Source organism: Ambystoma mexicanum, chromosome 8, assembly GCF_040938575.1.
Source record: "Ambystoma mexicanum isolate Mex_15411 chromosome 8, UKY_AmexF1_1, whole genome shotgun sequence".
Taxonomy (NCBI): Eukaryota; Metazoa; Chordata; class Amphibia; order Caudata; family Ambystomatidae; genus Ambystoma; species Ambystoma mexicanum.
Window position 1 is genome coordinate 1,037,052,869 of NC_090929.1, and position 14,133 is coordinate 1,037,067,001.

A 14,133-nucleotide genomic window follows, 5' to 3' on the forward strand; every position below is an offset into this window, starting at 1 on the left:
AACAGAGAGTGCGGTAAGCAGCGCAAAACAGCATTAGCAACTGACAGATGCCGGGTAGGCGACTAAGGCATCTTGTTCAAGTAACCATAGTTTGGTTTTGGCTTTAAAGGAAGGGCAGTGCGGAATGTTCCTTAAGACATTGAGAAGGGATTTCCAAAGCTTGGTGGGAAACTCGACCCTCCAGCAGAGCGGAGCTTGAAGCTGGGAATATCCAGTGTGTGTGCCTGGGCGGATCTCAAAGGTCTTGCGGCTGTGTGTTGCGTGAAGCGTGATGCTAGGCAAGCAGGAGCTGCATTATTCTGGGCCTTGTGATTTGATTGATATGCGGTGAGAGATAGGTAACCACTGAAGGTTACGTCTGGTATTGGAGATGTGATTACGTCTGGGTATGTTGAGTGCTGCCCTTATGGCATTGTTTTGCGTGATCTGGTGTTTGTCAAGGTTTCTTTGGCTGGTCCCTAAGTAGAGGGCGTCACAATAGTCGATTTTAGACAAGATGAGGGTTCTAGCGAGTATCAGCCCGTCGTCAGGAGGGGCCGGTAGGCTGTAATCAGTTTTCAGGTGTATGATGACGCAGAAACAACTGCATTAGTTTGTCGATTGAGGGACAGGGTGGATTCTAGGTATATTCCTAGAGTTTTAGTGACATTGGCGACTATAATATCATTCCCGTCAATAGAGAAGGAATTATATTTGGGGTCAAGTTTAGTAAGTTTAGATTGTGAGCCAAGGATGATTAACTCGGTTTTTTCGTCATATTACCCATCCACGCCTGGAGGAAGGTGTAGACTGTATTAAGAGATTTAGAGTCGGTTACATAATCACCATTGATAGGGATGAGTATCTGGGTGTCATCTGCATAATTAGTGTAGGAGACACCCAGATAGTCGAGAATATCAAAGAGTGGTTTAGTGAACACGTTGTATAGTGTGGGAGATACATAGGATCCTTGTGGGACTCCACACGGGACGTGGGCTAAGTCAGCTGCAGCTAGAGGAGAGAAAACCCTCATGGTTCTGTTAGCAAGGAATGAGCTGATCCAGGATGTTGTTGCGTCAGAAAAGTGGACAGCAATTTTGAGATGGTGACAGAGGATTTGATTATCGACCAAATCAAAGGCTGCTGAGAGATCAAGGAGGAGCAGGAGCGCCAGTTTGCCCTTGTCTTTCAGGTCCTCGATTTGGGTTTTTAGATCTAATAACGCTGTCTCTGTGCCATGCCTGGGACGGAAGCCGGATTGTCTAAGCCATGGGTGCACAACATACGGCCCGCGGGCCAGTTGCGGCCCGCCATGCTCTTTTGTCCGGCCCGCGAGGCACAAAGACTTTCCTAATGGAGGGCGGCCCGCGGCCGCCCTCCATTAGGAAAGTCTTTGTTGTCTTCCGGGCCGGACAAAACACTGCCCCTCATTGGCTCAGCACACACACGCATCACGTCGCTCCTACGAGCCACGTAATGCGTGTGTGCTGCACCAATGGAGGGCCAGCACTACGGCTGGCGTGGTCCATAAGGCTTGATGCCGGAAGGCATTTCAGCCTTGGACCACGCCAGCCGTAGTACGATTCCAGCGACTTCCAGCTTACCTGCCGCTTACCTGCCTTCCTTCCAGCACGTCTCCGGTAAGTGGTCTGTTTGTGTTTGTGTGTCGGGTCTGTTTTACTTTATGTTTGTGTGTGTATGTTGCGATGGGGGGGATGGGGTGGTGTCGGATGTGTATGAATGTTGGAATTTGAATGTATTTTGTGTGTGTGTTGAGATGCGGGGGTGGGTGTCAGATGTGTGTGAATGTTTGTATTTTAATGTATTTTGTGCGTATGTTGAGATGCGGGGGTGGGGGGGTGTCGGATGTGTATGAATGTTGGAATTTGAATGTATTTTGTGTGTGTGTTGAGATGCGGGGGTGGGGGGGTGTCGGATGTGTATGAATGTTTGTATTTTAATGTATTTTGTGCGTATGTTGAGATGCGGGGGTGGGGGGTGTCGGATGTGTATGAATGTTGGAATTTGAATGTATTTTGTGTGTATGTTGAGATGCGGGGGTGGGGGGGTGTGTCGGATGTGTATGAATGTTGGAACTTGAATGTTTTTGTGTGTATGTTGAGATGCAGGGGTGGGGGAGTGTCGGATGTGTATGAATGTTTTGATTTGAATGTTTTTTGTTTGCTGAGTTGGGGGGGTGGGGGTTCGGGTCTGTATGGGTGCATGTTTGTGTGTGTGCTGAGTTGGGGTTGGGGGGGGTTCGGGTCTGTGTGTGTGCTGATTTGGGGGGTGGGGGTTCAGGTCTGTATGGGTGCATGTGTGTGTGCTGATTTGGGGGGTGGGGGTTCGGGTCTGTATGGGTGCATGTGTGTGTGCTGAGTTGGGGGGTGGGGGGTTCGGGTCTGTATGGGTGCATGTGTGTGCTGAGTTGGGGGGTGGGGGATTCGGGTCTGTATGGGTGCATGTGTGTGTGCTGAGTTGGGGGGTGGGGGTTCGGGTCTGTAAGGGTGCATGTGTGTGTGCTGAGTTGGGGGGTGGGGGGTTCGGGTCTGTAAGGGTGCATGTGTGTGTGCTGAGTTGGGGGGTGGGGGGTTCGGGTCTGTATGGGTGCATGTGTGTGTGCTGAGTTGGGGGGTGGGGGGTTCGGGTCTGTATGGGTGCATGCTTGAGAATGTGTGTGCTGCGTTGGGGGCGGGGGGTTCGGGTCTGTATGGGTTCATGCTTGAGAATGTGTGTGCTGCTTTGGGGGCGGGGGTTCGGGTCTGTATGGGTGCATGCTTGAGAGTGTGTTTGGGGTATAGTGTTTGGTTGGGGGTGAGGGGGCCATGGGGCATAGTGTTTGGTTTGGGTGAGGGGGCCATGGGGCATAGTGTTTGGTTGGGGGTGAGGGATAGGGGGCATAGTGTTTGGTTGGGGGGTGAGGGACAGGGGGTATAGTGTTTGGTTGGGGGTGAGGGACAGGGGGCATAGTGTTTGCTTGGTGGGTGAGGGACAGGGGGCATAGTGTTTGCTTGGTGGGTGAGGGACAGGGGGCATAGTGTTTGCTTGGTGGGTGAGGGACAGGGGGCATAGTGTTAAGTTGGGGGTGGGAGCCATGGGGCATAGTGTTTGGTTGGGGGTGAGGGGGCCATGGGGCATAGTGTTTGGTTGGGGTTGGGAGCCATGGGGCATAGTGTTTGGTTGGCAGTGAGGGACAGGGGGCATAGTGTTTGGTTGGGGGTGGGGGCCATGGGGCATAATGTTTGGTTGGGGGTGAGGGGGCCATGGGGCATAGTGTTTGTTTGGGGTTGGGAGCCATGGGGCATAGTGTTTGGGGGTGAGGGGGCCATGGGGCATAGTGTTTGCTTGGGGGGTGAGGGACAGGGGGCATAGAGTTTGGTTGGGATGGGGGCCATGGGGCATAGTGTTTGTTTGGGGTTGGGAGCCATGGGGCATAGTGTTTGCTTGGGGGGTGAGGGACAGGGGGCATAGTGTTTGGTTGGGGGTGGGGGCCATGGGGCATAGTGTTTGGTTGGGGGTGAGGGACAGGGGGCATAGTGTTTGGTTGGGGGTGGGGGCCATGGGGCATAGTGTTTGGTTGGGGGTGAGGGGGCCATGGGGCATAGTGTTTGTTTGGGGTTGGGAGCCATGGGGCATAGTGTTTGGGGGTGAGGGGGCCATGGGGCATAGTGTTTGCTTGGGGGGTGAGGGACAGGGGGCATAGAGTTTGGTTGGGATGGGGCCATGGGGCATAGTGTTTGTTTGGGGTTGGGAGCCATGGGGCACAGTGTTTGCTTGGGGGGTGAGGGACAGGGGGCATAGTGTTTGGTTGGGGGTGGGGGCCATGGGGCATAGTGTTTGGTTGGGGGTGAGGGACAGGGGGCATAGTGTTTGGTTGGGGGTGGGGGCCATGGGGCATAGTGTTTGGTTGGGGGTGAGGGGGCCATGGGGCATATTGTTTGTTTGGGGTTGGGAGCCATGGGGCATAGTGTTTGGGGGTGAGGGGGCCATGGGGCATAGTGTTTGCTTGGGGGGTGAGGGACAGGGGGCATAGTGTTTGGTTGGGGGTGGGGGCCATGGGGCATAGTGTTTGGTTGGGGGTGAGGGGGCCCATGGGGCATAGTGTTTGGTTGGGGGTGAGGGGGCCATGGGGCATAGTGTTTGGTTGGGGGTTAGGGGGGTGAGGGGCCATGGGGCATAGTGTTTTGTTGGGGGTGAGGGGGCCATGGGGCATAGTGTTTGGTTGGGGGTGAGGGGGCCATGGGGCATAGTGTTTGCTTGGGGGGTGACGGACAGGGGGCATAGTGTTTGGTTGGGGGTGGGGGCCATGGGGCATAGTGTTTGGTTGGGGGTGAGGGGGCCCATGGGGCATAGTGTTTGGTTGGGGGTGAGGGGGCCATGGGGCATAGTGTTTGGTTGGGGGTTAGGGGGGTGAGGGGGCCATGGGGCATAGTGTTTGGTTGGGGTGAGGGGGCCATGGGGCATAGTGTTTGGTTGGGGTTGAGGGGGCCATGGGGCATAGTGTTTCGTTGGGGGTGAGGGGGCCATGGGGCATAGTGTTTGCTTGGGGGGTGAGGGACAGGGGGCACAGTGTTTGGTTGGGATGGGGGCCATGGGGCATAGTGTTTGTTTGGGGTTGGGAGCCATGGGGCATAGTGTTTGCTTGGGGGGTGAGGGACAGGGGGCATAGTGTTTGGTTGGGGGTGGGGGCCATGGGGCATAGTGTTTGGTTGGGGGTGAGGGACAGGGGGCATAGTGTTTGGTTGGGGGTGGGGGCCATGGGGCATAGTGTTTGGTTGGGGGTGAGGGGCCCATGGGGCATAGTGTTTGGTTGGGGGTGAGGGGGCCCATGGGGCATAGTGTTTGGTTGGGGGTGAGGGGGCCCATGGGGCATAGTGTTTGTTTGGGGGTGAGGGGGCCATGGGGCATAGTGTTTGGTTGGGGTGGGGAGCCATGGGGCATAGTGTTTGGTTGGCAGTGAGGGACAGGGGGCATAGTGTTTAGTTGGGTGTGGGGGCCATGGGGCATAGTGTTTGGTTGGGGGTGAGGGGGCCATGGGGCATAGTGTTTGTTTGGGGTTGGGAGCCATGGGGCATAGTGTTTGGGGGTGAGGGGGCCATGGGGCATAGTGTTTGCTTGGGGGGTGAGGGACAGGGGGCATAGTGTTTGGTTGGGGGTGGGGGCCATGGGGCATAGTGTTTGGTTGGGGGTGAGGGGGCCCATGGGGCATAGTGTTTGGTTGGGGGTGAGGGGGCCATGGGGCATAGTGTTTGGTTGGGGGTGAGGGGGCCATGGGGCATAGTGTTTGGTTGGGGGTGAGGGGGCCATGGGGCATAGTGTTTGCTTGGGGGGTGAGGGACAGGGGGCATAGTGTTTGGTTGGGGGTGGGGGCCATGGGGCATAGTGTTTGGTTGGGGGTGAGGGGGCCCATGGGGCATAGTGTTTGGTTGGGGGTGAGGGGGCCATGGGGCATAGTGTTTGGTTGGGGGTTAGGGGGGTGAGGGGGCCATGGGGCATAGTGTTTGGTTGGGGGTGAGGGGGCCATGGGGCATAGTGTTTGGTTGGGGGTGAGGGGGCCATGGGGCATAGTGTTTCGTTGGGGGTGAGGGGGCCATGGGGCATAGTGTTTGCTTGGGGGGTGAGGGACAGGGGGCATAGTGTTTGGTTGGAGGTGGGAGCCATGGGGCATAGTGTTTGGTTGGGGGTTAGGGGGGTGAGGGGGCCATGGGGCATAGTGTTTGGTTGGGGGTGAGGGACAGGGGGCATAGTGTTTGCTTGGGGGGTGAGGGACAGGGGGCATAGTGTTTGGTTGGGGGTGGGGGCCACGGGGCATAGTGTTTGGTTGGGGTGGGGGCCATGGGGCATAGTGTTTGGTTGGGGGTGAGGGGCCCATGGGGCATAGTGTTTGGTTGGGGGTGAGGGGGCCCATGGGGCATAGTGTTTGGTTGGGGGTGAGGGGGCCCATGGGGCATAGTGTTTGTTTGGGGGTGAGGGGGCCATGGGGCATAGTGTTTGGTTGGGGATGGGAGCCATGGGGCATAGTGTTTGGTTGGGGGTGAGGGGACCATGGGGCATAGTGTTTGGTTGGGGATGGGAGCCATGGGGCATAGTGTTGCACTCCAAGAGTGAACTCAATAATAAAGCTAAAACAGGCACAGTTAGGAGATGTACATCCTTTGCTTTTTTGAGGAAACCTGACTCAACGAAGGCCATACTCCTCTTGGGTAACCCAAACAGCAAACTATAGCAGTCCAAAATAACGGAATGTCCAATCAAGGGTCAATAAAATATATATAATTTAATTAAACAGACGATGTACAATAACTAAATCGAAATAAATGATAGCAATGGAAAATGTGTAGTACAGAATGTAAGTTTGAAATGCAATAAAAATCGTTACCCCTCAAAAACATCTTTTTCCATGTGTTTAATACAAATTGGGGGTTGAAAAAGCCTCCTGACATGTCCCGCCTACCGCCCCGCCCACTTTTACTTTTCGGCCCACTATAGCCCTCATGTAAGGTACTTTCGGCCCTCTGTCAAAATCAGTTGTGCACCCCTGGTCTAAGCCCTAGTAGATTGTTGAGTTCGAGGTACTCCTGGATTTGGAGATAGGCTGCGCAATCGAGGATTTTGAGCAAATATGGCACCGTAGTGATGGGCCTATAATTGGAGGGATTGCTAGGGTCAATATTTGTTTTTTTAATTAAAGGGATGACCCACGCATCCTTGAGGTTTTCAGGCACAGTGCCTAATTCAAAGGATGCATTTATGAAAGAGGTAATAAATGGGGCGAGATCAGGTGCGGCCTCCTTTATAATGGCTGCGGGGCAGGCATCACCTTGGCAGTTGGAGGGCTTGAGCTTAGTTATGATGTATTCTACTTCCTTGATAGTAAGGGGTGAGAAACTGAATGGTTTGAAGTTGTGTTTAGGAGAGTGGATTTTGTGGAGGGGGGTGACGCTGGTTGAGTCTGAAAGGTAGCTTTTTTTGCGTTAACTTTGGCTTGGAGCATGGCAATTTTGTCCAGCAAAGCTTTTTGAATATTTGAGCACCATTCAGTGTCTGGGGTGCACGTGTCAAGAGGAGCAACTGGAGACTCAAGTTCATTGAGTATCTTAAATAGTTCCTTAGTGTTGGATTGGGTTTGGGTGATCCTTTTATTGTAAACTTCCTTTTTTTCATTTAGGATGGCTTCTTTGTAGGTAAGGGAGGCTGACGTAAGGTTATTTTTGTTTACTAGGGAAGGCGCACTTTTCCAGAGAGCATCAGCTTTTCTTTTTTCTTTGCACAGGTCACGGAATTGCGGGGTGAACCATGAGTTCAGGGGCGGCTGCGGTTTTTGTTCGCGCAATTTGATTGGGGCTATAGTATTGAGGGCTTTTAGCATGACACGGTTATAGGTGTCTACTAACGCTGTGGGGTCAGAGCAAAACTCGGATGCCGAGTTCCTCAAAGGGAGGATGAGAGGGAGCAGTTTCTCAACTGTGATGTCATTTTTGTTCCGTGTGTAAGTGGGAGGGGCGAGGCTGTGTTTGTCTTGAGGTGGGCTGGAGTTAATGGAGAATTAAATTATATGGTGGTCAGACCAAGCACAAGGGGACACAGAAATATCATTGAGTGCACAATTCATGTCGGAGACCCAGTCAAGAGTGCGACCCTTAATATGGGTGGGCTCATTGATATGTTGTGTGAGGCCGAAGTCAGTCAGGACATTTGCTAAATCTGTGGCTTTGGCGTCATTCTTGTCCTGATAGCCCAAGCTAATAATTTGAGAGCTAGGCTTTGAACTGGTCGGTAGGATAGATGAGATGTCTTCTACAATGGAGGAGGTTGGGCCAGGAGGCCTGTAGATAATATGAACTGTGGCTATATGGTTAGGAGACATAGGCAGTTTGATAGATAGTGATTCTGCTGAGGGTAGCTGAAGGCTATTAGCAATTCTAATGTTGAGCGAGCTCTTGAATATGAAGGCTAAACCACCGCCCTTAGTTTGGTTGGTATCCCATGCATGTATGGTTGCACTACAACTGATCATGTGTACCAAGCGATTTTGCCATCCCATTCCAAGGCTCCCACCCAGTAGGAAGTGATATGTGCGTTATTACATTACATGTATTTATTTATTTAATATATTTCTAAAGCGCAATACGAAAAGTCCAGACGAATAGGGGCACTTAAAACATGACAAACACACAATCAGACAAATAAATGGAGCCAGACAAGTGCCATGGAGATCAGAGCATGTGATGTAGGTCAGCAAAACAGCCTGGTTTTCAGTTTCTGTTTAAAGTCAGGTAGCGACGCACATGCTCGCAGATCAGGTGGAAGGACATTCCACAGTACCGTGGCTGCATGTGGAAAAGACCCATGAGCAACACAAGACAATTTAGCGTGTGGGGTACCCATCAGGCAAGTGTTGTTAGACCAGAGAGGTCTATGGGCCGGAAGCCAAAACAGATGTTTAGCCAAATACTCTGGACCTTGCCCATAGATGCAATGATGGGAAATGCAATGGACTCGAAACAGAATGTGCTTACTCAGAGGGAGCCAATTTAGGGCTCTGCTTGCTGCGGACACATGGTCTGTTCAAAGTAGACCTTCAATTATTCGCACTGCACGTTTCTGGATAATCTGGAGCTGAGATAAGTCTCCGCTGGTGATACCTAGCAGGAGACTGGCAAAATAGTCAAGTCTTCAACCAATGTTGGCACACGCCACCATAGCTGTCAAAACTTGCAACCCTGGTTCACTTTTCCAACTCCTCCTCACCTGAATCTCCGTCGAATTCTTCTCGGAGTTCCGTCTTCTTTCTTTCGTGTCTTTCTGATTTCTTTACTCCTTCTTTGATGCAAGTACGGGCATGACTCCCCACAGGCCACCGTGACCGGATAGGAACCAAATCCCAGGAGCCTCCCAGGAGCCAACCCGCTGTTCCAGGGAAAAAGCCGTAGGTAGAAAAAACCCTGTGTGAATGGTCTTCTTCAGGTTGGATAGAAGAGTAGAATTGAGACCCGTTCCTTCTTCGGTGAAGATGATCGAGTAGCCGGCAGTGCCGAAGGTACTGAGGCACAATAGAAGCACAGGAAACTGGTCGGAAGGTAGAAGAACGCCAAGGCAGCGATACCACGAACTGGTGAATAGACTTGAAAGCCTTTAACAAGAGAGAAGAGACACCAGGCGAAAGAAAAGGAGTGAAGAGAAATGAAACGGAAGTCAGAAAGGAAGATAAGCAAGGTAAGGCAGGAAGGAAAAGTACAGGGACTGAGGAGTTAAGAACAACCTCAAAGTGCGATTAACAGGGATCAAACCGTTAAGAGAAAAATAAGCTACCCAAAAATAGTACGTTTACCTCTGTGATAGATAATGAATGAAGAGAGAGGAAAAGCTATAATAAGCAATAGCAGGTAGTGAAATATACAGCAATACAGCGCTGGAAAGGTACGAGAGTGCTAAGATACAACGCATCGGAGCACTGGTGTGTTGTGCGTAAATACATGCTGGTGGCCATCTTGGATAATGCATAGACCGCTACACAAAGTTTCCAGCATCCATGTTGGGTGTACTTCCATCGGTTCCAAACCTTCCAAGGTCGATGCATTACAGTAGCACAGTTGTTGACATTCAAGAAAGGCCGTACTTGTGCAAGCAACTTCAGGTGATATGAGGTGCCTGCCACCAGACTATTCACCTGTGCCCTCACTGTCAGGTTCTGATCCAGGGTAACACCCAACGTTTTTACTTTGTATTGCATTTTAATTAGACAGCCGGTGACATCAAATTTCTGATATTCTTGCCCTAGTTTCCTAATTTGGAGCCCAGTACCGACCACCATGAGTTCTGTCTTGCAGTCGTTTAGTGCTAGCTTATTCGCCAGCATCTGTAGCTGCTATTGAGAGAGGAGGAGTCGACATCGTAATCACCTGGCAGTGGCACAAGGCACTGAGTGTCATCAGCATAGTTTTCATAAATTATGCTTGCAGCGTCCAATTGATCAAATAATGGGCGCATAAAGATATCAAATAAAGTAGGAGACACGCAGGACCCCTGAGGCACAACACAAGAAACGAGAAACTCCTCTGCACAGGCGTATTGGACGAAAACTCTGGCCTTGCGCTCAGATAGGAATGAGTGTACCCAGCATGACGCCACAGCTGAAAAATATGCTGTTCTACGCAATCTATCCATGAGGATGGTGTGATCAGCAAGATCAAAGGCCACGTACCGATCTAATAGCACCAACAGAGCTGTGCCCCCCTTATCACATATGTTTAGGATGTTAGATTTAAGGTCTAAAAGGGTAGACCCTCTACTATGGGCCCGGTGGAAGCCAGATTGTTTATGTCCCAAAATGTGAAATTTACAGAAGAACTCTTCAATTTGTTGTTGTGCTACTTTGTCCAAAATCTTGAGTAGAAAAGGGACATTAGTAATTGGGCGATAGTTCCCATGCACATTTGCATCCAAGGTAGTTTTTTATCAGTGGGGAGATACAGGCCTGTTTGATACTCGCCTGGACAGAGCTTTCCCTGAAAGAGGCATTTATACATTTTGTGATCACCAGGACCAGCTGCAGGCCGCACTCCTCAATGGTCTGGGTAGTGAAAATGTCTCCCTTGCATTAAAAGACGCCTAATCTAAACCTACATCTAAGATGGAAGAAAGCATCAACCATCAAATGAAAAATAAGGCAATCCTAGTGGCATTGTGTCAAAACACAAAAGGCCTATACTAAGAAACCTATTGTCAAACCTCACAACTAATCCAAAAAGGGGTGTGGGATAGTTCCCAAGAAAAGAAAGAAGTTTTCTAAAATAATATGCCAGGATGCAGTAGCATGGGTCTCCCTTGCCCACTTTTTGGACACAGGGTAAGATGGGAGTATGAAGCACAGTACGGTCTCTGGCTTCTCCTGCACGAGATGACAGTTCCAATGGCAGCTCTCAGGACACACTCTCTGGCTTTTCTAGCACGAGATGATAGTTCAGCATTTAACCCCCAAGCTTTCAGTTATCAGGGCCATCGATGGCCAAGTCTCGTTTCACTTGAAAGTCTCTTGCCTTTGAGGACCTGACGTGTTCAAACAATAAAACAAAAGTTCCTTTAATAAATGAAAGTTATTTTCCAATGTTTGCTGGGTGATGGGTTCACCCCTGGGCCCCCCTCTTCTGGTTGCTGTCCCTTCTCAATGCTATTACCCAAATATATCACAGTCCCTTTATCAAACAACTGTGGGTGATAGCTTCACCCCTGGATCTCCCTCAGTCGGACTTGGACCCCTCTTCTCTTTTTATCTTTTCGGGTGATGGCTTCACCCCTGGATCTCCCTTGGTCGGGCTCCGACCCCTCTTGCCTTTTTATCTTCTCGGGTGCTGGCTTCATCCCTGGATATCCGTCGGTCTGGCTCGGACCCCTCTTGCGGGATTTTCTCCTCCCTCAATTTCTCACTGTCTTTTGTTTGGGTGACGACTTCACCCCTGGATCTCCCTCGGTCGGGCTCTGACCCCTCTTGACTTTAACGGGATTCAATTCCCTTGGTTTCTCAATGTTCACTTTCACTGTGGCATTCACTTCTCTATTTCGTACGCTGCTCGTAGTTCAAAGTCTTTCGATTGTACAGGGATTTTGCTTGACCCTCTGTATGACCACGTTGACCTATTTTGGCCAGCCCTCCTACGGCCTTCTGGTACCTGTAGTTTCTCATAGGGGGCTCGACCAGAGTCTCTCGAGTTAGCACCCACGTGATGCCGTTTTCCATCTGCAGCTGGTCTCCCTTCACACTTTTTACAGTTAATTCAAAGTTCATCAGCTTTGGTTCAAAACATGCCACTTTGCGACTCTCATTCATCACAGCCTGGTTCTTATCGGTTCTCCCCTCAACTCACCGGCTATGTCGAATCGCTTGGCTTTTGCCTTTCTGGAGTCAAGCCCAGTACTATGGGCGCATGAGCTTGCCTCGCTCCTGCTTATCAGCATAGGTTTGCCCTGTGTACCATCAACATCAGCTGCAGGACACTTGTGCTATTGTTCCCAGTTTTAGGCTCTCTTCCATGAAGGCTCTGCGGTTCTGGGCTGAAAAGGGCAAGGCCACCTCCCTCCTCGCCACCCTCCCGATTCCTGCCGCCCTTCTCCTTCTCATGAACAAGCTGCATGGTAGCCGTCTCGTCGTGCTGCCTGCTGTGCTCGCCTTGCTCGTACTGCACTTTCATGCTCCACCTTTTATCCCTGTGGGGAAAAGGAAGGGCCATCAGGTGTGTGTGTGCTTTGAATCAATTTTCTGACTTTGCCTGACCCTAAGGTTGGGACATATCAGGTTAACAGGTTTTACATCAGTCCATTGTCTTGGGTGTGAAAAAGTATTCGTATCAGAAAAGGGTGGGTTGGAGTGTCAGCGTATCCTATGGGACTGGATAAGGAAGGTTTGTGTAAGGGACGAGAATGACCAGGATGAACAACAGAACATAGGGGATGGTGGGAACAGTAGTGTTCTGTCATAGTAGGATGGGATTTTGAAAATGACAATCAGAGGGACAGGATTGGTAGGGCTTGCAGGGCAAGCGGAAATAGCTGGGATTGTGACATGAATAAAGAGAATTGTAGGAATCGTAGTGTTTTGTCTGATCCAGTTGGGAAAGTGGAAAATGATAATCAGAGAAACGGAAAGAAGAAGGATAGGGAGTATTCAAATGGAGACCAGTGAAACAAGGATTCTGGGAGTTATGCTTTTTGGATGTAACCAAGTTTGGGACCATAGAGGATTGATTACATACAGAGGGGTTGTTGGATCTGGGCCGCAGAGATCTAACAAGAGGAAGGGAGGCAGATGCAATACAGCCCATGAAAGCCTCAGATATCTTGCCATCCTCTCCTTTTCTAGCACAATACCGCGTCTCACCTGGGGCATTCCCCCAGAGTATAACCCCAGCTTCCTCTACCCAGGTGATCCTCCCCCACTGGTCCACCCCCAGGAACTGGATCCAATTGCGATGGCTGTGCCCTTGCCACCTGAATAAGGGATTCTCGAGGTATTACTGGAAGAATACCCTTAGGTTTTCACACTGCCTAAGAACGTTTGCAAAAGGCTCCTCGCTAATGGGCAGAAAGTCAAATTTAGGGTGCTTCACACAGGCGCCACAATGGTTGGTCTCCCTGTGCCTTGGTTTTAAAAAGATGTCCTTTTGGATATTCGTCAATTTGTCACGCATGGTGTCTTGGATGGTCTGACACACTTATCATCCTTCGTGATCTGCGATGTAATAGGACATGGGTCCTCCTGTTCTTTGAGAATCCTAAACAGTTCCTTTAATCTCAAGGCTGTCCCCTCAATCCTCAGGTAATAGAAGCATTTTTTGTTGTTAAAATGGGATTTTAAGGTTTTTTTTGGTTGTGTAATGTAGGTGTGTATCTTAGCTGCCTGCGTTTTTTGCCATTAGTTTAGTTTAGTTTATTATTTGTAGGGCGCGCCAAGCCCTGGAGCATCAGGGCGCACAAGACAAGAATATGCTCAACTTTGTTACAGGTACATCTACATAATCATAGTACATTCTGCAATAAATAAAATATATACAGGTACATGTGCATGGTCATAATGCAGTATACAATAAGCAAGAATGAGCAGGGCTAGAGCTAGGTCCAGACAAGAGGTGATAAGGGTACAGGAATATTTAACAATGTGGAGGTGATATACAGTGGAATAAGTACAGTAATATACAATGGTGTAAAATACAGAACGTGGTATCAGAGCTGGGGCATGCAGGTGGATCGCTAGTAGGGACAGTCAGGTCAAGCAGGTCGGATTAGTTAGATGTCATTAGCTCTCAGCCACTTGGTCAAATTCTGCCTGAATTTCGCAAAGGGCTGGGGTTCTCTTATGTCATGTGGTAGGATTTGTTTCATGGCTCTCACCTTTATCATTTTTAATGTGTGAATCGCAGAGTTATACCACTTTTTGTTAGTTTGGGGTTTGAGCGGCATTGTTTTTATTGGGGCTAGCGTATTGACCGCCTTTTCAAGTGTGTTACAAAGGCCCTTGCCAATTCATCTGATGTATTTAAATTGGTTAGATTGTCCGTAATGGGAGAGAGAAGGGGTGTCATTGCCGCAGGAGCCAGTTTACGCAGGTTTCTGTATTACGTCCATATCTTTGCAGGCTTGATTTTGTAGTGCGCAGGTAGT